At 45.6% G+C, this 24,400-nt stretch overlaps 1 protein-coding gene across 3 annotated transcripts in view; it reads left to right on the top strand.

The window, feature by feature from the left end:
* Positions 1-24,400, top strand: part of SETD3 (SET domain containing 3, actin histidine methyltransferase) — a 75,538-nt gene that overhangs the window by 36,893 nt on the left and 14,245 nt on the right. The window lies entirely within an intron of this gene.

The following is a 24,400-nucleotide window of genomic DNA, read 5'->3' as shown; positions in this document are numbered from 1 at the left end:
GCTGCCCGAGTCTAAGAGCAAGGCCTCACTGTGCCTGAAGCACAGCGGCCCTGGATGTATGTGCCCCAGTCTTTCTTCCAGGACACGAACCATGCAGTGAGGGGAGGATTTATCAGATCGTCTGCTTTTAGCAGGCTTACTTTCACTGCTGTCCACATCACTGATGTATACTTTCTTGGGCTACTATATTTTCCTCTGTTAAAAAAGATAGTCTGTATTTTCCTAAAGATTAGGTGATGTGAAATGTACTTCACTGCGCTGTTGGCTTCAGTTCTTTCCTTCTTACCTGGTGCCCATGACCAGGCTCTGTGGCTCCGAGTCAGGGTTCCCTGCAGGGGCGCCGGGGGCCGTTGTTCACTTCCCTCCAGCTCTCCTCCTGCTGCTGTGTCCCGTCCACTCAGTCCGCCCCAGCCAGGGCTCCCTGACCGCGCGGGGCCCGGTGTCCCCTCCTCTGCGTGCTGCCGTGTGGCCGTCTGAGGCCGTGGGCGTCCCTCCTGACCCTCTTCCTGGCTGTTTCCTCCTGAAAATTACTGGGTGTCTCCACCTTGCATACAGCTGTAGCAAAACGCCCTGCGATTATCGACAGTTTGAACCTAAATTATATTTTTGGAGAGCTGTTACTTTTAGGCCCACCTGTGTTCTTTAGTTCTTAAACTTTGTCACGTGTTAACGACTTGAATTATTTTGTCCTTTCACAAATCAATTTTATTCTTCCAGTTTAAGAGAAAAAATGAGTCCTAAATATTAGTCGTTGAAAACATAGAATGGATACTCTATTTTTATTTACATTCAGCCTCATCATGAAAAAATTGCAATAGTATTCATTACAGTTTTTTGAAAGTCAGATAACTATCTATTTAAAATATCTTCTTTTTTGTGTGTGTGTAATAAAGTTTTATTAAAGTATAAAGGAGATAGAGAAAGCTTCTGACATAGGCATCAGAAGGGGGCAAAAGAGTACCCCTTTTGCTAGTGTTAGCAATGGAGTTATATACTCTCCAATGAATCCAAAGAATGTCTGGAGGTTGTAAAGACCTCACCAGACCCACTCCCATAATTTACATTTTAAGATAACAGAGTTGTCCAGAAGGTTTAATCCAAAGATTGTCCTCAGGCAGGATACACCCTTGTAAAGACCAGACCTACTCCCATAATTTATGTTTTAAGATAACAGAATTAGCCAGAGGGTTTAATCCAAAGACTGTCCTCAGGCAGGATACATTATTGTTATATAATCCTAAGGAATGTAGAGGAAAAAAAGTAAAAGTTTGTCCTTTCTTCCTCCTTGAATATCCCAGACCTCTCTCTCCTTGGGGACCCTTAGACTTCTTATCAACCTGCCTGGGAAATGACTCTCTCATTCCCCCCTTTCCTTTTAGGAGAATTATGTTGCCTAGGGAAAAGGGGCGTCGTTCTCATTCCATAACTGCTTCCGAGCTGACAAGGGGCGTTGTCCCTAAATTGGTGAGGCAACATATTCTCCTAATCCTCATAGTGAGGATGTCTGATCCAGGGGCTCCAAGTAATAGTTAGAGGAGGCTGTGGCACTCATAGGAGCTCGGACAACTATTGGTAAATTAAAAGCTTTTAGACAGTTAGAAAACCCCATTATACAGTTACAGATGTAAGGCAAAATAGTCATTAAACCAAGTTAAAATCAAAATGAAAAGTCACATTATGTCCATAGTTACATCAGTCCATCTTAAGGTTGTTAGATGTCATCAGTTTAAGAAGAGGCATCACATGTGATTGTTGAAGGTATTTGCAGACTTGGAGAAAGTCCTTTCCTTGAAGTGGAGATGTCCACCATGGGACGCCTTCTTCCACTGATGAAGAGGGGAGTGCTCTGCAGAACCAGCAGTTAGACCGATTGTGGAATGCAGCATAGGAGTGAGCCCAGGACAGGAAGGCATTGTCTTGAGGATCAAACGGCAGACTCAGGATTTCTGGAGTCAGCAGAAGTAGGCTCACATAGATTATCAGGCCCATCTGGTAAGGGCCTTCCCAGAGGGGCTCGAGGGATGAGCCCTCAGATCCCAATGTTTTTATGAGGACCTCGGTTCCTGGCTCAAATAGAGGCTTACTGGATTCAGAGGCTGGGTCAGGAATCGTCTCCCGGAGTTCTGTTAATGCCTTGTCCTGAAGGATCCCAGACGAGCCCCCAAGATGAAAGGTTGTTGCTGAACGATGAGACGCGGGATTCTTGGCCTCCGGAGAGAATATTCAATCCAGGGCCAGAGACGAGGCTGGATCGCTCAGAGCTTTTGTGTAATAAAGTTTTATTAAAGTATAAAGGAGATAGAGAAAGCTTCTGACATAGGCATCAGAAGGGGGCAAAAGAGTACCCCCTAAAATATCTTCTTATAACAAGGGTGTTTTGCTGAATGCTGTCTTCTCCTCCCAGTCGGTGATGGGTGCTCTGGGGAGATAGAAAAGTCCTTTGAGACCCTTGCGTGGTGGGAGTTCGAGAGAGATAGGAGGAAGACAGCCGGTGGGAGACGTTGGAGAGCAGATGGTAAACTGAGGCCGTGACTGCTGCCTGAGCCCCTGGGGGCAGTCAGGTGGCGCCCGAGTTGGGGCTCGAAGGGCAGAATTGGCCAAGGGAGGGAAATACCATCAGCTGAGGGATGGCGTCAGGGGCAGTAGGATGTGTTCTGAGGATGGGAGACAGCGTGGCCTGCCGAGGCCGCAGCCGCGGAGTTGAGGCAGGTTGTGCAGGGGTGTGCCGCAGGGACCAGCTCCCCGAAGGCGGATCCGGGCGCCTCCCTGGAATGCCTGCAGCCTCTGTGGCTCAGGCCAGTGTGGGAGGGAAGAGCTGTGACCTCCGCAGTTGGGTTTATGACACCTGCTTAGGCGCCTCAGTTTCCACTGTTCCATCCCACCCTGTCTCACAGCTGATATCAGGGGATAAAATGTGGTTTTAAAACATAGCGTCCTGTTAACCTAATTCACCAGAAGCCAGATTTGAGCATGTTTCAGTGATATAAAAAAAGAAAGCTCCAGTAGTGGACATAAAAGGCAGGAGGCAGAAAGGCCTGTTGCCAGGAGCTGGGAGGGAGGGAGGGAGAGCATGGCGGCCTTGGGGACTGTGCCCTTCGTGTCGCAGGGCGCCCCGGGCAGCGGAGCGGTCACACGTCGCCTGGGTGTGTTTGCTTGCTTACAGATAACCTCGCTGCGAGGAAGCTAGAAGACCAGTTAGCCTGAGGAATTTGAGAAGTATTTAAAGGTCGAATTGACAGTGGTGACAAACTGGCTGAGAAGAGTTTGGGAGAGAGTTAGTGTAGGATGACCCTGTGGTTTCTGGAATAAAATCGTTTTAAGTTTAGTATGTTCCCCTTGTTCCTAAACTGATTTTCCCAACCTTTCTGTATTTCTAACCTTTGTGGTTTAGAAAGGAAACTTTTGATCCTAAATTTCTGGTTTATTCTAACTTATTTAAACCCAAGACACTGAAAGTAATCCTTGTATCTGAGTTTTCAGTCCAGACAGGTTTGTTTTATATTTTGGAATATATATTTCAAGCAGAAATCTTTTGTATGCAAAAGTCAAGCCTGGAGCAAATCTTTATTGTGAAATTATAAGCTTGCGAAGGTGAAGGTTTTAATGGAAGTGCTCACTCAACCTTAACCGTAGTGACATACACACAATAGCACGTCTGAACGAAGGGCTGTCAGATGAGCAGCTTTCAATTTAAATATATCAGTGATTTTCAGGCTGTCTCTAATGAGTTCTGAAATCTTTGTGTCAGTCTCATTTTTTTCCTTAAATGCTGTGAAGTCCTTTAAAATTAATAAGCCTGTTTTTTTTTTTTTTATTTGATGGTGTTGACATCAACTGCTACCATCGGCTTAGAGGTCCTGGCTCTTGTGTGGTCTTCTCATTAGTCTGATGGGAGTTAGTGGCCGTAGTTTCTAGAACCAGAAGGACGGCAGCTTCCCGTTAGCAGGCCAGTAGCTGGAGGGACTGCCTAGCCACGGCTGCTGTGTCTGAATGCTACCAGGTCGTCCCTGAGCGCGGGCAGTTAGTCGCAGGAGCAGTGTTTGAGTCGCAGCTGCCGTAGATGTGAGTGAAGCTTCCTCAGTGAGCGCAGTGTTGGACCGGGAGGTATGGACCTAGGAGGAGTATTCCCAAACCGAGAAAGAGCCCCTGGGAAGGATGGGTCTCTCTCACACACACACACATCACATCACATATCACACAGTCACGCAGGAGTCCCAGTGCATCCAGGCCTTTCCCCCGTTACCCGGCGCCAGTGGTGTGAGAGGAGCCCTGGTCTCTGGTCTCGGGGTGCTCTCCCTCAAGCGGAAGGCTGAGCCCATCCCGTGAGAGGAGAGCGGGGCTGGGGAGGCACTGCCCAGGGGTGAGAGGGCAGCAGCAGCAGGCCTGGGGCTCAGGAGGGGCTTCCAGGAGGCGGCGGGGTGCTGACGCTGAAGAAGGTCCAGGTTTGCTGAGGAGGGGAGGGACACAGCCTGGCCACTCTGCAGCCAGAGCCTGGTGTACAGGGGAGGGGACAGAGGGAGAGAGGGAGGGGAGACAGGCTGGGAGGGAGCGAACAGAGCCAGCGTGCGGTGGCACCTCACTGGATGCACGCTGAATCCTCACCACCACCCTGCTGTTTCTGGCTGTTGTTCCCATTTGACAGATGAAGAAACGGAGGCCTCTTTGCTGGTCCATCTGTTTCAGGACTTAAACTCACCCCTGTGGTTGGTACATGAGGCCTTAGATTCCCGCCTGAATCTGAGGCCCCTTCTCTGATGCCATGCTGACCTCACCTCGTACCCTAGGGAGCCGGTTGCTCACTCCATCGACAAGTGCGGGTGCTCACAGCCCAGCATTTCATCACAAGCAGTAGGAATGCTTCAGGCGTGCACGTGTGCCCCTGAGTCCTCTGGAAGTGAAAGCCCCTCAGTGGCAGGGCTTGGCCAGTGTCCGTCGGGCGCCCAGAGCAGAGAGGGCTGGTGTGCAGTGAGAGCCAGGGGCCTGGTTCCCGGGGAAGAAGGAGAGCTCCTGGGTGAGGCCGAGAGGAGGTGGGGACCGCCCGCAGGGTCGGCACGTTTGGATGCCATTCTGGGTTTCCTTTAGAGTGTGTGGGCGGCACCAGCTTCCTGGACAGGCTGCTCTGGGAATGAAAAGCACGTGAGAACATAGCTGTGGGCCAAGTCAGACGTGCCCCGAGAAAGAGTCATCCCAAGCCGACTTCACTGACTGTTCTGCTTTTTATTTTAAAGAAGATGCTTTGTCTTAGCAAGGCACTCACTCAGCCTGGTGCCGTAGCAGAGGAGTGCCTTGGACATGGTCGGAGAGGTGACGGTGGCTTCCAGCTGACTTGCTGGGCCTGTCCCGCCCACACTCCTGTTGGGGCAGCTCTGCGGACCTGGGAGGCATGCCGATCCCGTTTCTGGGTGATGAACAGCCAGGGAGACTCTGTGTGTAGACTAAGCCTCCCTTGATTCACGAAGCTGTCGGCCACGCTAGAAGGATGGGATTGAACAGGAAGCGCTGGGAGGACTGGTGAGCGGACCTCAGAGCCCGCAGGCCTGTTCCCCGGCAGTGGCTCGCAGTGTCATGAGCAGGGACCTGCCCCTCACGCTCCCTCAGTCTGTCACTGAAAAGGGGACCTGCCCTGTGTCCCCTGCGGGCGTGTGAAGCGCGGTGAGGAGTGAAGGGAAGCTGCTCCTCAGTAATAGAGCATTTTACAAAGGCCTGTTTTTAAGAGGCTGCCTGTCACTGCCCCTTGGGGGTTTTGAAGAGGCGATCTCAGATGAGGTGTGAAGTGAGCTGCGTGGCCAGCCCTGGTTGCTCCCGGCTCAGAGGAGCGTGGAGTGGCTGCTCCAGTCTCGGCCCGGTGGGTGCAGGGGGCTTGCTGTTCTCTCCTCAGCCTCCTGGGAGAAGTGAGACAGATGGGGAGAAGCCAGACGGCAGCAGAGCATGCCGGTGACGGTTTATGGTGATGGAGGCTTTTGCTGGTTGGTACAAGGTCGGTTACCAAAATTCTAGACAAAAACTTAGAGGCAGGAAGATTTGAATGGTTTAAGATTTTATCACATAAAAATAGGCAGTACTGTAAAGACAGTAAAGGTCAATAATCGCTTCCAAACATTGAACATTATAAACTGTTTTTAAAGTAAGATTATCTTTAGTCTCCCCAAACATTATACATGGCAAGTAATTGAAAAAGTTAAAAATGATACAAATCTATTGATGAATTATGTCACATATAATGAATAGGCTTTTGAGTGCGTCAGTTATTTAAAGTGGTCAATATTGATAGAATAAATACATAGTAGAAAAAGTAAAGGGAGCAGCCCTCTAGTAACTCAGGTGAGTAACACTCATCATGTGACAAAGCTGAACAGTTTGGGAAATGTTCTGTTGACTTTTTAAATTGAGATTTAATTTACACTCACGAAGCACACAGGTAGCAGGTACAGATTCGTCTTTACACTAAATACCTGAACCGAAATCAAGATATGGAGCATCTCCTCATCCCAGGAAGCGCCCCAGACTCCTTTGTGCCCTCCCCTGCCCCGTTTTCACAGGTGAGCCCTGGGGATTCTGTCACCAAGGGTTGCTTTTGCCTGCTCACCAGCCTCCAGGCATTAGGGTTGTGCGGTGTGACTCAGCTCTGCCTTCCTGTGCTGGGGGTGGCGTCTGTGAGCTCCGTCCATGTCGCTGGGGTGGCAGTGGTTTTGTGTCTGATCACTGCGGTATAGTCCTCCAGTGTGTGAATTGTACCACAGAGCATTTATCCGTTCTCTTATGGGTGGACATTTCGGTGGTTCCTACTGTCGGCTGTTGTAAACGAAGCTGCTATACATAATACTGTATATGTCTCCTTGTGGACATACGCATTCCTTTCTTCTTCGTGTTCTTGGAAGAAGACTTAACTAGGGTGTGGGGCGGTCGTGTCTGTGACCACCCAGCCTCAGTAGACGTTGACAGACTATTTTCTGAAGCAGCGGGAACCAGTTGGTGGTGGGAACAGTGCACGAACGTCCCGCTTGCTCAGCTGCTTCCCAGCCCTGGGCCTCGGGGCGTCCTGTGCACGTGTTCTGTCTCCTCATGGTCCCGGCTTCTGTCCCCAGTGACTAGCAGTGCTGAGGGTGATCTCACCCGCTTATTAATTACTTGGACGCCTTCTTTAGGGATTGCCCATGGCAATCTTATTCATTTAAAATAAAATTATAATAATATATTTTATTTAACCCAATATAGCCAAAAGATTATCCTTTAAAAATATAATCAGTGTAAGTGATTTATGATATATTTTAGATTTTTTATAATGAATCATCAAAGTCCAGGGTGTATTTTGTGGGGGGAGTACTATATTATGTTACTAAGCTTTCAAATTATGGCAAAATATATGTAACGTAAAATTTGTCAGTTTGACCATTTTTAAGCATACAATTCAGTGGCAGTAATTACATCCCTAATGTACAGCCATCACCTCTATCAAAATCTTTTCCTCACCATGAACAGAAACTCTGTAAATATTAAGCAGTAACTCCCCTGCCCCCGCCCTGTTCCGTTATTTGTGTTAATAATTTGGCGTTTTCTTCTGTATGATGATGATTTAGTTGCTCAGTCGTATCTGACTCTTGCCACCCCATGGACTGTAGCCCACCGGGCTCCTCTGTCCGTGGAATTCTCCAGGCAAGACTGGAGTGGGTTACCCACCGGAGTGGGTTACCATTCCCTTCTCCCTTTCTTCTGGATGTGTGGCTTTCACACGACCTGTTTTGACTGTCTCCTCCCAGTCTGTGGCTCGCCTAGTCGCCTTCCTAATGATATCACTGGATGAATAGAAGTTCTTAATTTTAATGAAGTCTGATTTATCAGTCTTATCTTATTCTTAAGGTAGTGTTCTTCGTGTCTTTGTAACGAGTTCCTTGCCAAACCCAGGGGCTCTCCACCAAGAGCAGTCTTCCCTCGGGGAGAGAGGCATTTTTGACTCTCACAGCAGGGCCTGGGAGGCTGCCAAGCCTGCAGCACACAGGACATTCCCCACAACGCAGACTCATCTGGCCCGTAGCATCGGGAGTGCTGAGCTGGGGAGAGCCTGGCCTGGCCAGGATCATCAGGGTGTTCTTGTACATTCGCTTCTGGAAGTTTTCCCACCTTACCTTAAGCAGTTAAGTCTGTGATCCATCTCTCTGTAACCCAGGTATATGGGATGAGAAGAAATTGAGAGAAATCTTGATTCTTCCACATCTGGGCCCCCAGCCTTTTATTTAAAACAAAATTCAACTCATTGTCATGAACCGTACATGGAACACTTTCACATACAGAACTGAAGTTTAGGTGTTTGGTGGTCTAAAGGCCAGTGTTTGGAGCATGAAGTGAATGCCTGGCATGTGCAGAAACTGAAGGGTTTTTTCCTTTTCCAACTCCATTATTAAGGACTTGATAGAGTTTTTGTTTCTGTGGTTTTTTAACTTTCAGGTTGCACCTGTAATGAAAACACCCACACAAAAGATGCAACTCACAAAAATAAACTGACTCTGACCTGTGCTGTTTTTACTAGACTGTTACTAGGTTCTTTGAGGGGATTCCCTGGTGGCTAAACTGGTAAAGAATCTGATTGCAATGCGGGAGACCTGGGTTTGATCCCTGGGTTGGGAAGATCTGCTGGAGAGGGGACAGCTACCCACTCCAGTATTCTGGCCTGGAGAATTCCATGGACTGTATAGGCCATGGGGTCGCAAAGAGTTGGACATGACTGAGCGACTTTCACTTACCTGGTTCTTTGCAGATAAGCGTCATGATTAGAATTTGCCAGACAGGGAATTGTTTAGTTTTTCCATTGTAATTCAGTTGGATTTCTACTTGTCAGGTCTTCCACAAAACTGACCACTTAAATATTCAAATCCTAGTAATTGGTAGGAGGAGGAGAGCCTAACTTCGCAAGTGGTGCCCTTAACCCGTGTAGACAGCTGTTCAGGAGGACGGCAAGGACAAAAAGGTTGTTGTGTGAATGTTCCCCTGTGTTTAATGTCGTGTCCAGTACATTCATGATATTCTTTAAAATCTAATTTTATATAAGATTTTATGGCTGTTGAGTGGTCAGATGGGGAAAAGAAATCACCTTATCTAGCATGTTGTGGACAGGTAACTGCTTGCTGTTGAAACTGACCCTGTCAAGGGGATCTAGGGGCTTTAGGGTTAGATACTTAGATCTTGCTTTAAAATCCTTAAAAATACTATAATGTTGCTCTTTTAGGGCAACACTGGTTCCCCTTTTTCTCCGTATTTGTGTCTAGTGTGCACCAGAGAGGTGCCGATTTGGAATCAACACCTGGGTCTGAGTCACAGCTCTGCCTCTAAGTAACCCAGGGCGGCTCAGTTTCCCACTCTGGTAGGGGAGGCACTGGCCGCTGTCCCACGTGGGTCCTGGAGGACTGACTGAGGAGTGACGAGCTCTTTGTGAAGTACAGATCCTCACAGAAATGGGAGGGGCCCCCATTTGGTTCAAGGGCTTCCCTGATGGCTCAGATGGTAAGGAATCTACTGGCAGTGTAGGAGACCCGGTTCGATCCCGTGGTTGGGAAGATCCCCTGGAGGAGGGCGTGGCAACCCACTCCAGTGTTCTTGCCTGGAGAAATCCATGGACAAACCATGGGGTCAAAAAGAGTCAGACATGACTAAGTGACTAACACACACCCACTTATTTGTGGGTCCACCCACTTGTTTGTGATGTGTGTTGTGTTTATACTGAGGCAGCACTTGAGATTAGGTGAGTAGATGTGGAAGGACCTTCCCTTCCTCGCTGGGTGACCTGGGGCTCATTTCTTCTGGGGCATCGTTCCTTACCTGTAAAAAGGGGGTGATGGCGGTACCAACCTTATAGGGATCCCGTGAGGTTTAAGTTTGTTACACTGTAAAATGCCTAGGATATTTTATGTGCTTGGCACATAGTAGGTTCTCAGTGAATGTTAATTATTTTATTGTTACTGTAGAGTTGATTTGGATAACAATGAAATTCAGTGTCTGCCTCAGTCAGACCCTTTTCTGCACAGGCTGACCGGGCCTCTGGAAGCTGGTGTGATGAGTCCCTGACGTCGGGTTGTGGTCCTCCATGCTGTGAAGCTGGGCAGGGATGATGGGCAGAGAGGGCCTGCTGCGGGAAGGAGGAGACATGAGAGCCAGGTGCCCCGCGTTTACCTGTGTCTTCACTGCTCAGCAGATTCAGAGTTTAATTGTTCGTTAATGAGTCACCTGTTTAATTTCACTAGTTTCTTTAATGGGGTCATTTCAACGTCGGAAGGGCAGAGAACAAACTTTCTTCGATTTTGTTTCTACTGCTCCGAGCCTGATGGCCCCTGATAAATGTATGTTGAGTAAATTCTGATGATCAATTATTTGCAGGTCAGGTCCCAAACTATGTTAGGGATCCTGAGAAAAAGTAATGTGGCCAAAAGAGTCATGTTAGAGGTTTTTAAGATCACTTTAGAGGAAAAAGTCATGTGGCTGAGTCTTTGGCCTTGGTGTCAGAGGCCTTTTTGACTTTTTTTTTTCTTTTTTTTTAAGTGAAATTATTTTTAAAATTGGAAACTATATGTAAATATAATAATAAATACACTGTAGCTTAAGGGGGAAAGTTAAGGTTTTATATGTTCTATTTGGCAGAGTTTCAGTGACCTGGAACCTCAAGTGGGCAGATCTGGGCAGAGATGGGCCAGAAACCTCAGTGTGAAGTGTAGCTTCTCCCAGACTGCATCCTGCCACCGTGCATCTGTGTGCACATATGTACATGCGAGGCGTGGGGAGGGCTTGATCAGATAGCAGAGATCCTCACTGTCTCCTCCTTGGTGGCAGCTGGCAGTACACCCAGTTCCTGGATCCAACTCGAGTGAGCGTAAGTCACCTGGAAACTTGTTAGAAACAGTGCTTCCTGCACGCCGCTCTCGCGGTCTGTGGGTCTGGGCTGAGGCCTGCACGTTGCCCCCAGGGAGCAGCACCCTGGACTGTAGGACTCTGGAGTAGCAGAGAGCCTGCTGTTGGCGCCTGTCCAGGGTCTCTTACAATCCCCTGTATGCGTCACAGTTTTCATCTGTTTTACAGAACAAAACAGGTGTGTGGAACTGAAGAGACCAAAATAAACCCTTAAGCATATAAGATGGGCCTTATGGAGGCCTTCAGAGTGCCTGATTTTCATGAGGAGCTTTGGAAATTAAAGAGACTCAGATGGGTTTCTATATTGGACTGGATTCTGTTTGAGACTGCCAGTGTAGAAGCAACTGTTTATCACATCTTAACTAGCCAGTGTCTTTGTTCAGAGTACATAGCATATGTTTCAAAGAGCTTGGATGTCTGCAAGAGCTGTAAATTTAGGATTGAAATAAAGTATTAGTTTTCAGGTGACTGAGTGAATGCTGAGCTCAGATAGGGGCAGAAGGGACCAGAAATCATGTCATCACACTCTTAATGGTCGTAAAGCTGACCAGATGCCCCTCGTTCTGAGCAGTCTCTGGCCTCCAGTTTGAGGTGAATTGAGGTGTTTTGTCCACCTTTAGTTTCTGTGGTTTCTCTCTGTTTTCCTCAGAGTTTCCCCGTAGCTTCACTCCTGTTCTGTCTTCACCTTTCGCTCCTTGTCCAGACCAGCCCTTCTATCTGTGCTCTTGGTAATGGAATGCCCATGTGTCCTTGTTCTGTCACTTACTCCCTTTTCTGTTCATCTTCTTCCTTTTTTCTGGTTAATATGGTCACTTCCTCTTTCCTAAAAGGCAGAAAGGTGTGAACATTTACTGAAGACACTTGTTACTACAGCAGCTCCCAGCCCATCCTGACTCAAAAGGCATGTATGTGCTTGTGTGAACTTCCTTGAGAAGTTCTCCCAGGCCCATTTTTTTGTTTGTGTGTTTCTTAAAGGCTTAAAACAGTGCACTTTTATTCCCTTATGGTTGGTGTGGGAATCCAGGCGTGGCCTCTCTGGATCCTCCAGTCCAGGCGTCTCTCAGTCTGCAGTCAGCACATGCTCTCATCTGAGGGCTTGACTGGGATGGGATCCGTGTCCCGGCTCCCTCTCGTCATTGGTGGCAGGTCTCTGCCCCTCGGGGACGCAGTTCTTACTGCTGGTGGCTGAGGTCTTCCCACCTCAGACCTATGGTTTTGATCAGATTCATAAACTACCAGCCCCTTCCCCATACTCTCTATGTCCTTGGCTCTCTGTTTTGATTCATCCTTTGGTAAATTACTTTACCTGAAGAAGACCTTCTTTGAGTTCCCTGGTGGCCCACTGGTTAGAATTCAGCAGTGTCAAACTGCTGTGGTCTGCTTCAGTCCCTGGTTGGGGAACTGTGTGGTGTGGCCAAAATATTAAAAAAATATAAAAAATCAGCTCCAAGAAGACCTTCATCATTTCTGTTAATTTACCAATGTCTACTAAAATCAAGTCCCTCCCCCTGGAAGGATACTAACTTACTGATGCCTCCTCAAGTACCAGCAAACCTAGGGGGGCGGGCACTGTGTTTCTGTTCCCGGTGAGGCTGCTGACCGATGGTGAAGGCCCCTGCAGGGCCAATGCCCGGGGCCCTGTCCCCTCCCCTGCAGGGTCCTCGCCCCCTCCTGCTGCTGCTCTGCACATGCTTTTCCACCCAGGACACCTCAGTCCCTCCTCGTGAACCCAGCTGCCGGGTGCTCTCTGCCCAGGACGCTTCCTACCTTCCCACTCGAAAACCTGATTCATGTGCCCCCTCCTCCGTGAGTCACTGCCTGACCTTGTTCCCAACAATGTCTGCAACCCCTTCTGTGTGATTCCAGCACACGGCATGTAGTCTGCCGTGACACATCGTGTTTTGCCCATCCGGACAGCCTACCTGCGATGATGTCATTGCCCCTGAGTGTGGGGAACCAGTCTTACTGATTGTCCCCCTTGGGGCTTGACCCATAGCAGGAACAGGAAGTGGGAACAGCGAACCAGGGTCAGCTGCTCGCGTGTGGCGGGTTCAGCAGGGGAGCCCAGGGCTGCCTCTGCCTGCCTCTCCTCCCTCCCTGCACCCCCTGCCGCCTGCCTGGCTGGATCCACCCCTCTGCTCTGCCTTCCTCCTCTCCGCCTGTCCGTGGCCTTGTCTTACCCAGCACACAGGACGCGCCAGGAGGGTAGAAGGCCGAGACATCCTGTTCACTTGTTCCCCATCGGGTACAGCCTTCACTCCAGAGCGGGCACTCGGTAGTGTTTGTTGAACAAGTTAGTGAGTGAATGAAGGAATGGAGCAACTCAAGAGCAGTTTAATATGGTATGAAGTCAAATGCTAGGTGGTATTTTGCAGACTTCAGTTTTAGAAATGCAGAGGTCACTGGAGGTCATCTGACGATTTGAAATAAGAGGAATCTTAAACTATCTTAGGGTTGGCAAAGTGAATCACTGGACAGGGAGTAAATCATTCTACTCTGGAAAGTAATACCAAACACTAAGTGTGAGAATTGGGGAAACTTTTCCACATCACATTTTTTTTTCAGGGATATATAAGATTACTTCCAGGTTTTTGCAACATTTTTTTTAGAAATTAGAAGATGACTGAAAAAAACAATGGTCATTTTGCCGAGCATGGAGTCTTAATTGACAAAGCTAATGATCTAGAGAAACCTATGTTGGAAAATGTCACATTATTATAGGCGTCTGCAAGTGCAGATGGGAAAACAGGTTTTTTTCTTTCTGCAGCAGATTCATTAAGTGTTTAGAAAGAGGTTCTCTCTGCACCGCCTTCCCCAGCCTGAGTCTCTTGAGACTAACTCTGAAACCCTTGTTGTCTCGCGTCTGTTAGGAAGGAGGCGTATGCACTGCCCTTTATAGCAGACCCCGGGGCTCCGTGCCACCCTCTCTCAGCCTCTGATCCCAGCCCAGGAGCATCGTCAGGAGTGTGCAGGTGACCGTCAGCTCCCAGACAGGCAGCCCCCGCCTGGCCAGAGAGATGCCTCGTCGCGCCTTGCTGACCGGCTCTCCCCCAGGTGATGGTTCAGAGTCTCCACAGTCCTGAGCTGCCCCCAGGCTCCCCCGCTCCTGCTTTACTAAGAGAGAGCTCAGAGCCGGCGACAGGCGCCCCTCCTGTTTCTTGCTGTCTCCAGCTCAGTTTCTCTGTGTCTTCACCTCCCTTGGTCTCTCTGAGGAGGAGTCCTGGCCAGCAGTTAAGACGAGCCCGGTGGCCCGTGCCCGGGTCTTGTGACGTCGATCTGGATGCTGTCTCTCCATCCCCATCTTTCCTTCCTTCCCGGTTGTGGCCCCTGGGTTTACACAACGTCCCTGTGCCTCTGAGATAATGTCCTGTCCCCTCGGTCTTCACTTACGGCATTTACCAAGAATATTCTACATGTGAGAGTTCCTCAGGCTGCTGGGTCTGGGTGCTCCCACCGCCAGCGACGCGCCTGGTGGGTCCCGTCCTCCAGTCCTCCCGCCCGGGCCTCCTGCCGCCCTGCGACCTTGGCCTCCCCGAGCTCCTGCTGACCCGTCAGGCGCTCTCCCCCGCGCTCCTGTCACTGCCCTTCCTGCCCCTGAACAGGGGTGCTCCCCAACTTTCGGGACTCTGGGTTAGGGTTAGACCTGGTTTTCAAAACCCAGTTCTAAAATATTCTCTCATCTCTGACTATAATCAGAAGTCATCTTATGTCAAAAGGTAACTTTAGCTAATGTATTCAATTCCTTGCTTTTGGTTCCAAGTGAACAATTTGATAATTGCCTGTTTTGTAGGTAGCGATTAAAAGCTGTGTACTGGTTAAACTGTTCTCTCACTGGAAATTCGTTTCCAGATATTGACTGCTCCAACAAAATGGTGTTTAGTGGTGTTATTCTCAGAAAGTGAGACAGCATTTTCTCTGATAAAAACGAGAATGAAATCCATCTCATAACTATTGATCAGTAAAGCATTTAATTACGGAAATATAAGGCAAAGAATTTTTTTTTTTTTGGTGGGAAAAGAAGTAGGTTTGCATTTTCCTGCTTGTCCTGCTGGGCTCTCAGTTGGCTGGCTCTTAGAGGTGGGAGCCGAGCAGAGTCTGGTGCAGGCAACCCTGCACAACTTGATCAGCCCTTAAACCTGCTCAATTTCATACCCGGCTTTGTTTCAAGGTAGACTCTAACTACAGAAGAATTTTTCTTTATGACTTCTTCTCCGTTAGAAATTTTAATGCCGGTAGAGAAATAGCTAATAAATACCAATGACATCTTAGTGACACTTTCTTAATTTTTATTTTTTGATAGAACAGTGCTCGAAAGAGTTATGGACTCTTGAAACGAGAGTTTTTTTTTTTTTTTTTATCAACTGAAGCGGAATATAAAATAATTTTGCTTAATCAAAAAGAAAGCTCTCAGCTACTTTACCCAAAGGCATGGGCATTTTAAATTATATTTGGTTAGTCAAGTGAGTTGTCTTGACTTACTGTAATAACATTTTGGTGTGACTCTAATAAATTATAGCCTATAATTCAGTTTATTGCAGTTTTAATGGGGGTATTTTTTTTTTAACCAAAAAATGTTAAAATATTTGTTTTCTTTGTCAAATCTCAGGGTGATATGTTTGCAGGTTCCCTTTTCAGGGGATACAGAAAAGGTTTCTACACTTTTCTCGGCATAGTTCTTTGTCAGTGACATACTGTTCACCTCCACCTCCTCCTCTCTCTCTCGGTCTGTCTGCCTGTCTGTCTCTCTCCTGGAGATGCAGGGAGCTTTCCTGTGTACCAGGCCGTCAGACAAGAGTCGTGTGCTCGCCTCGTGTTCCATGGCCTCCGTGCCTCTCCTCTTGGTTTTAATTTTGCTCTACTGACAGGGACCCAGAGAAACAGCGCGGGGATTTTCCCTCTGATGGGCCCCTCTTGAGCACAGTGCTAAGTGTCGGACCAGGGGAAAGGAAGGGATGGGAGTGGTCCTGCGGTGGAGGGGGGCCAGCACCCTCACCAGTGGCCATGTTCTCTCTCTCACACTCCAGCGCCGTCAGGGGTGGTGGAGACGCCCCGACCTCGGCACTGTGATCTCAGCCTCGCACCCTCACCACCTTCCTGGTGACCAGCAGCTGGCTCTGTGCCGCAGGGACCTTTACCCTAGATTCTGTTATCATTGGGGTTTACCAAAGTAAACTCGCAGCAGCTGGTGACAAAGTAGCATACATGATGTATGGGCTCATACGACGTGCCTCAGAGTGTGGAGGTTCCAGAGGCTTGCTCAGTTGTAGGGACCCTCCTGAATCCTTTGGATCGATGCATTACGAAGTTGGCCCATCTTTATCAGAATCCCAAGTCTGAAATATGTGGGTTCTCAGATTCCGTGGTGCAGCCCTGGGGTTCACTTCTTACTGGCTGCTTGTAACTTCTTCAACTTCCTTTAGGCTTAAAGGCAGAAAATTTAAGGGACAAAAGTTCATTTCTAACAACATGACAACTAGGAGAATTGAAAGTAGCCCAAAGAGATAGTGCCTGTGTAAGAACGTGGAGATAATACTGGTTTAATGATTGATTAAAGCTGTGGGGTGTCTTAGAGGCTATTCAGAGTTATCATGAAATGATAGGGGTTCCAGATAACGTGGTATTGGAAGTTGTCGGAACACCGATGCGGCATAATTTTAATGAAGAAAAAAATACCAGAAAGTGAATTCCAAATATGACCCCTGTGTTTTACAATGTATTGAAGGAAAAGAGTATACATCTCTACATGTATTTGGTACACGTGTGTTTTCTGGAACCAGGGTTCTTCACGTCCAGAATGACCAGGAAATTGGGCTAGATGATCTCTACGTCAGCACCTGGGTCTGAGATTTCACGACTGTAGATAGTGACTTTAAATATGGTGTCCTTTCTGGTAATTTGGAAATAACAGATTCAGTCTTAGTTTTGCTAATATTGCCTGCCTCTAAGCTTTGTAATGTCCTTAAAATATCTCTGTGCTTGTGCTGAGCACTAAAACTTTAGTGTTTATTTATTTATTTGGCTGTGCTGGGTCTCTGTCCCTGCCTGGGCTTTCTCTAGTTGTGGCTGGCGGGGGCTCCTCTCTAGCTGCGGTGCACAAGCTTCTCACTGCGGTACCTTCTCTTGTTGCAGAGCGCTGGCTGACTCTAGCTGGGCTTCACCAGCTGGGGCTCCCGGGCTCTAGAGCGCAGGTTCAGTAGTTGTGGTGGATGGGCTTACTTGCTTCATGGCAGGTGGGATCTTCCCGGATCAGGGGTCGAACCTGTGTCTCCTGAATTTTGGCAGGCGATTCTTTACCACCGAGCCACAGGGAAGCCCTCTGTGCTGAATTTTAAATGAGAGCAATATTTACCAAGGATTTTTCTAGCATTTCAACAAGAAAAAACGTATTTACCGTATCAGAACTTAAACTTAATTTATATAAGTGGTGCAGCTAATTATTCTATGCCTTTCAGTAAATTCCAGAAAACTGTTGCCTGGCCATTATCCCGCCCCTGTCACTTATTAACTGGGTAATAACCTTGGACACACTGTTGATTTCTCTGTCCCTCAGTTTTTGCAGCAATGGAGTGGGCCTAATCATAGTGCCTATTTCCTAAGAAGCAAGATGATTAAATTATGTAGTACATGTCAAGTTCACAAGAGTTCCTTGCACTGAGGGTTTAGCAAATGGTGGTTGTTAATAGCGTCACCAATTGAATATATGAATTGGAGCAAACTCTGAGAAATAGTGGACAGAGGAGGACAGAGGAGCCTGGCGTGCTGCAGTCTGGGGTTGCAGAGAGTCAGAGACAACTTAGCGACCAAACAACAGTCCCTCCCTCTCTGCCGCCCACCTCCCTCTCTCCTTCCTTTTCAGTTTCTCTGACTCTGACCTTTTCTGGGACAAGGTCTGTTTGCATCTCTGAGTGTCAGTCCAGAAGATGGGCTTCATCATGATGGTCAGAATTCTCTCCTCTTATGAATGACTGGTGGCCCCGATCATGCTAGCTTGATTAACTTAGAGTCCACAGACTCTATCCTGAATTGTTAAAATCTAAAGTAGCTGAAATGAAAAGTAGAATACTGTGAAGCTGATGATAAATAATTCTAGCCTGCTTTTTTGATGCAGGTATATTCATCTAAAATGATAACTGCTTTTACCACTCTATTTGTTTCTGGTTAGGGATAAGCTGAGAAGTTGCAAATATTGCTTTGGAGTTGTTATCTTTTTGCAGACCAGAAAAGAGATACGATCATGGTTTAGAGTCCTTAAGTTGACCTGTATGTTGAGGTATTTGGTGGAGAGGAGTGTCAAAGGCAAAGAAACCAAAAGATTTAAGAGCTTAGAAGATAGAGGTCTCTTGTCTGGCCCCCTTTTCAGATTCAGAGGCTCAGGGTCAGGTCATCTGAGGTGACCAGGAAGGACACTGCTGTCTTTAACGGTGTGCCTCTGCTGGGGTGCATGGGGGTGTGCTGGAGGGACACTTGTTGACCATTTGGAGCAGGGAACAGCTGGGCTTGGTCCATTTTGCTCCTCAGTGGATTCTTTCTTTTTAATTGGAGTATAGTTGCTTTATACCGTTGTGTTGGTTTCTGCTGTAGAGCAGTGAGAATGTGTATACACGTATGTTGTGTGTATATACATGACATTATGTGTTGTGTGCATACACGTGCCCCCTGCCCTTTGAACCCCCTCCTACCCTCTGGGTCACCCCAGAGCGCCGAGCTGAGCGCCCCTGTGCAGTGCAGCGGCTTCCACCAGCGATGTGTTTACACACGGGAGTGTGTGCGTGGGAGTCTCTGCCTCCCAGTGCATCCTGACCCCTTCGCCTCCTGCCTGCATCAGCGCGTCCGTCCTCCACGTCTCCGTCTCTGTCCTGCCCTGCAAGTAAGTTCATCGGAGCCGATTTTTTAGATTCCGCAGATTTTTAAACTAGAGCTTTCTCGAGTAAACGTGTTTGAAGGTAGATTTGGAGGAAACAAAAGAGAGAAGATTCTTTGGCCCTATCGTAGAAAAATACTCCATTCATGAGAGATGGAAGTCAGAGGCAGAGGAAACCCAGGCCTGCCTCTCTGGAAGCGTGTGGGCGGTGTCTCTGTGCGGCAGCGGTGCGCACAGGGCCCGGCTCCTCTGAGAGGAGCGTGGAGACCAGGTACCCAGGGCTGCAGTCTGGTCACCGCCAACTCGCCTGGTGACCCTGGTGGTGCCGCTCGTCGGCTCTCCTGTCATGGAGGCCACAGCGGGTTCATGCAGAAGTCCTGTGAGCCCGCGATGGCCGCTCTCCCCACTGCCCAGGGCAGAGGGCAGGTGGAGTGTTTGCCTCTCACGGGGGTGGGCGGGCAATGAGGCGCCCGCGAGACACTGGGGGTTCCCTAGTGGTCAGAAAGGACATGGCCCCTGCCCCCCGTGCCTCCTTGGGCCAAGAAACATAAACCACATGTGCACGTATGTGTGGACACATGCACATACACACGCACAGCGGGAGAAGGGCGCAGCGCTGGGCAGACAGTGCGGAAGCCTGGAGGTGGAGGGAGGGCATCTGGGTGTACCTTCGGGCTTCACCTTTCTTTTTAAAGTCGCGTATCTGACTGCAGCCAGGCAGGCCCCCCGAGAGTGGTGACGGCGTCCGCCTCTCAGAGCGTCGTGTACCTCTCAAGACAGACAGGAAAGGCAATGTTTGTTGAATTTCTACTGCTAACCTATTCAACTCTTTTCGGAGTCAATGAATATTTGTTGAGTGAACAAATGATTGACAGTCAAAAGTGTAGATTGATTATAACTAAATTTGATTCATGGATGATTGCCCCTCTTCAGGGAATACAAATGGTAACCAATAAAGTTTTTAAACAGGCATATCTTTCGCAGTGTTTCAGTAGATTTCAGTTTAATCTAAACTGGATGTAGGTTACAGATTTCAGTGTTTCAATTAAAAAAAAAACAATTCTTCCATCACGAAGTAATTTTATAAATTTATTGAAGAGTGTTGATGTTTCTCCACTAATCTCATTTTCTTAATTAAAAATTTTTATTTTAAGGTAATACATATTTGCTATAGAAATGAAACTATATATATAAGCAAAAAGCAAACAGTTTAAATTTAATGTGTATTGATGTATTTATTTGATCGTATTGAGTGAATTCAGAGAACTTTATGATGAAAAATTCCCTAAAGAGTTGGATGTAATCTGTGTTTAAAAATAAAAGTCTTAAAAATTGATTTTTTTCCCTCAAGAGCCAAATGTATGAACCAAGCATTCTTTGATCCTGATTTATGGTCATCAAAACTAAATTCTAGATTCAGTAGATATTTTGCAATTTGTCATTCTGTTAAACTGTGTTCTATCCACTTAGAAAATGAAATATGAGCAGGAGGGTTGACGGACCTACTAGAAATCGCTGCCTGACAGTGCTTCTAATTAGCCTACTTTTGGAGCTAGAAGGGGAAACTCAGTGTTCTAAGTGTAAATTTTCCTTCTCCTCCTCCCCTGTCCCCTGCCTTTTAGTATGTATGCCAAATGCAACCTATGACGTGTTATAGCTGGAAAGTTGTAATTGCGTGTTGCTGTGGTTTTTAACCAGAGCAAACTAGGTACAATTTCTAAATTGTATTTTGTCATTCCTGATACTGTAGAACCATTAATAAGTCACTGAACTACCATATATATTTTTCAAATTAACAATTGATTATATATTATAGCAGGCTATAAATTTTTAAAAATACGGTGTTTAAGAGTCTTTTTTTTGAACTGTGCTACTTTCCTTTTAATATATTTAAATGCCTCATGGAAGGTGATTATTAAATGTGTTCAACTCAGTTTCCATATAAACACTGGTCAAGGTTAGAGATGAGGATTTTTTAGAAAAGTAAAGATCTAATTTTGAGAAGTGTTTATGTCCTAGAGACATTTATGTGTCTTAATCCTTTTTATTTTATTTTTTAATTTCCTTACAGGATGTTGAATCTTTCTTCCAGATAAATGTGTGGCTTTTTAAAAAAGAATTGTTTTAGGGAATACCTCTCCATGTAGTTCTCAAAGTGCTTATCTTTATTTTTGAAATGTTTACTGTCAAATGTTAAAAACAAAAAACAACTTTAACTCGAATGTATTTTGTTTCATGTGCAGAGCTGTTTCAGAGCCGTTTCATACACTAGATGCTTTTGAATTAGGAATTCACATAATAATGAATTCTGCTTATTTTGCTTCTCTGCGAAGGTTTGTTGTGTGAGCTTAAAATAAGACTGCAGCTGATTCGTGCAGCACATATTAACTGTTTATTTAGTTTAAGTACATGACTGTATCTTTCATTTCTGATCAACCTGAGGAATTTGCATGCTACACAGCAGCCATCTTCTTTTATACTTTATTAAATATCTGTCAATTATAAATATCAAGGTTTTACATTAATGTCAAGATAGTACATCAAAAATTCATGGAATATGTGACTTTTTCCAAGGGTATTTAATACTTAATGCATTTGTGTCATTTTTCTTTCTAGAGATATTGACAGGTTTTATTAAGTGTTTGTTAGGGAGATTTCATTTTTATCAAGGGACTATAAAGAGAAGCTGCATGCTAAATCAATTTTTTAAAGCCAGAATATTGTTCATTTTTTTCATATTCAAACTCTTGTAATCCATAGGTTTTTTATTTAAATTTCTTCTTGGTTTATTTTTGTTTTATGTGAGTGATAGTTCAAGACAGAACTTTAATAAGGATGAAATATGCTGACTGTAGTGGTTTTTAATTTCCTTAAGCATAGCTACCAGACCCATGCAATATGGTAAATTCTTCAAAATGTCATACTTACATATTTAGCAATATTACTTCTTTTTATTGAAGCCAAACAAACGATTTTAGATATTAATCTTTCCCAAACACAGTGATTATTTTGTACTAGGTACAGTATTATTGTGTCTCATCTGAAACACCTCCTCCGATGGAAGAGGGACCGGGGAGGGCTTCCCTGGGCTGCCGGGCTTGACATGAGCAAACAAGAATCCTCTTTTAAAAGTGAGCTCTGCAGGGCTTCAGGTCTGATCATGAGCTGCAGCAACTGTTCATGTCTCAACTTCAAATATTTATAATGCATAAGAAAGTAAAAATATCAATCACTTTAAAAATCTGCAGAAGATCTATGGCTGGTTTCTAAACTGCATTTATGGGGTCACTGTTGTTCTAGCCAGACAGCCCCTCCCCATCCAGCGTGTAGGTAGGTACATCCTGGAAACAGCTATCTCAACTTAAATCAATTAGCCACATTTTCTGCTTTCATTTAGATTTCTATTTTTAAAGTACATGTTAGGACTGGCTTCTACTGGAGATAAACAAAATCCTTATAGGATTTTGCTCTATAAAGTGAGGAGTGTTCAGTTATCCTTCCCATAAAGTATAAGTGTAATAAGTTTCATCGAAGAACATTTTTAGAAACTTTCAAGTAACTTCAGATTAATATTGTAATTTTTTGGAAGATGTATTTTTAAACCTTGAGACTTAATGTGTTAAAAAAAAAAAATCTGTCCAAAGTTTAAACAGTGTCTGCAATAGACACATTTCTTATTCTTGTTTATTTTTTCAGGGTATGTTAAAATACTTATATTTAAAGTTAAATGCTTTTCACCCATGCAAATCATTTCAATATTTGAATGTTTCAAGATCCTTGTGAAAAAACTATAATATATCTAAAGGGGAAGGTTAGATTTTTTTTTTTTTTTTTTTTACAAACCAAATTTCTCTTGAGTAAATCTGAGCTAGTAGCCACTCTGGATAAACCCAGTTTGGGTTTAGGATAAGTTGCCCTCTAGGCCTCTTACCCTGGGAAATACTGTTAATTCAAGAACCCTGCAGCGCCAGTGTAGTCCACCATGACGCCAGTAGGTGGCGCTGATGTCACAGTGGTGAGCCCCATTGAAATGGCAGTTACTCGCCTTTCTCTATAGCCTCAAATTCCGCTTCAGTCTGTTAAGTGAGTGTGTTTGGCAGAACACATATATTTCTTTAAACCAGAATTACATACAGTGGGCACACCTTATTTTTTAAGCACATAAGAACAACTGTTTCTAAGAGATTCTGCAAATATTACATAACTCTACAGCCAAAATAATCTTCAAAATTAATCTGCAGAAAACATTTGCACATTTTTTTTTTCCTTGAGTTTTCTTTACGACTTTGCCAGGACAGTGAACATGAACTTATATTTTTGGTAAGAAATGTATATAAATAGTAGGAAGGGAGACAGTTTTGCGAGTTAATTTTCCATCTTTTTGGTCCTTGGGGAGGTGGCCCTTGTTTGAAGAGTTTTCATAGAGTCCAAAGCTATTTAAAGATGTTTGAGTGTCTGGAGCATTTTTCCTCAAGTCATTGTGACATTCAGCGTTCTAATTTTGAAAACTGTCATCTTTCTCCAATAAGTCAAACTTTTTGAGGGGGAGGGGTTAAATTTTTAATACTTAGGGGTTTTAGCATTGGAATTTACCAACTTTCAAAAATACTGTAGTGCATTCCATAGTTTAAATGAACTTAAAATATTTTAAAATGACAAAAGCAGCAATGCTTTCCCACCTCCTAGAGTTTGAGGAGAGATGGGCTATGCCACATTTCTAGTAGGTCAGACCATGAGAAACTTCATTTCATGATATAAGTGAAAGGAAATTCTAGCAATAGAATAGAAATATAGAATTTCCTTTCTTTAAAGTTTGGAAGCTTTTCTATGGTACTTATCACAGCTTGGAGTGTAGAGAAGTTCCTGTCTGCTGAATTTGTATTTTTATGAGAAAAAAATGCGAGCACTGTTGTGGTCAAGTTCCATAATTAAATGGAAAGCATCTTTAGGAGTCTTGAGCACAGCCTTACATTTCATCTATTCAAAGAAGAGGTAATGAGAAGCTTCTCCTCCCATCTTTGCTGCGCTTGACCATGGTATAGGGTCTTGTGGTTTTTTTTTTTTTTTAAAACCAGAAACAGGATTGCCTAATCTTCCTAGTTAGGAAATGTAGCAAGGGAATGCTCCTGGGCAATAGGATATTTTTATGTTAAATGGCATCTTCTTTAATTTCATTTTTATTATCACAACATTTACATATTGTGTAACTGTATTTCCTAATGTTGACTTTTCTTCCAAAGGGTTAAGACTGGGTTGAGGGTTAGAGGGGAGAAGCAGGCACCTGGGAGCTAGCACCCAATTGGCAGCCTCTTGTAATATATAATTTGCCTAAAATTGCGCGCGGAGCACCAGCTTTTGTTTTCTAATTGATTTACGGTTTGAGCCACTTTTACCTTATCCCCCCCTGTCCTGCGTGCGGTGCCAGCGAGTACATTACAGTGAGCGATGATAAATTGCCGTGCACTTGTGATGCTAATGCGTCAAGAGTAAAAACTGCATACTACATGGGGCTTCATGCATTAACGGTGGTGCAGACAGTGCAGCCGATTCCATGGGTGTCCCAGAAATCACCATTTGTTCATTTGATCCTTACTGCAATCTGTCTATCAGCCTGTAATGGAAACTGAAGATTAAAATTATACCGTT

The sequence above is a fragment of the Cervus canadensis genome, chromosome 17, assembly GCF_019320065.1.
Source record: "Cervus canadensis isolate Bull #8, Minnesota chromosome 17, ASM1932006v1, whole genome shotgun sequence".
In the NCBI taxonomy this organism is placed as follows: domain Eukaryota; kingdom Metazoa; phylum Chordata; class Mammalia; order Artiodactyla; family Cervidae; genus Cervus; species Cervus canadensis.
The sequence above is the reverse complement of the archived record's forward strand: the minus strand, read 5'-3'. Positions and strand labels throughout refer to the sequence as shown.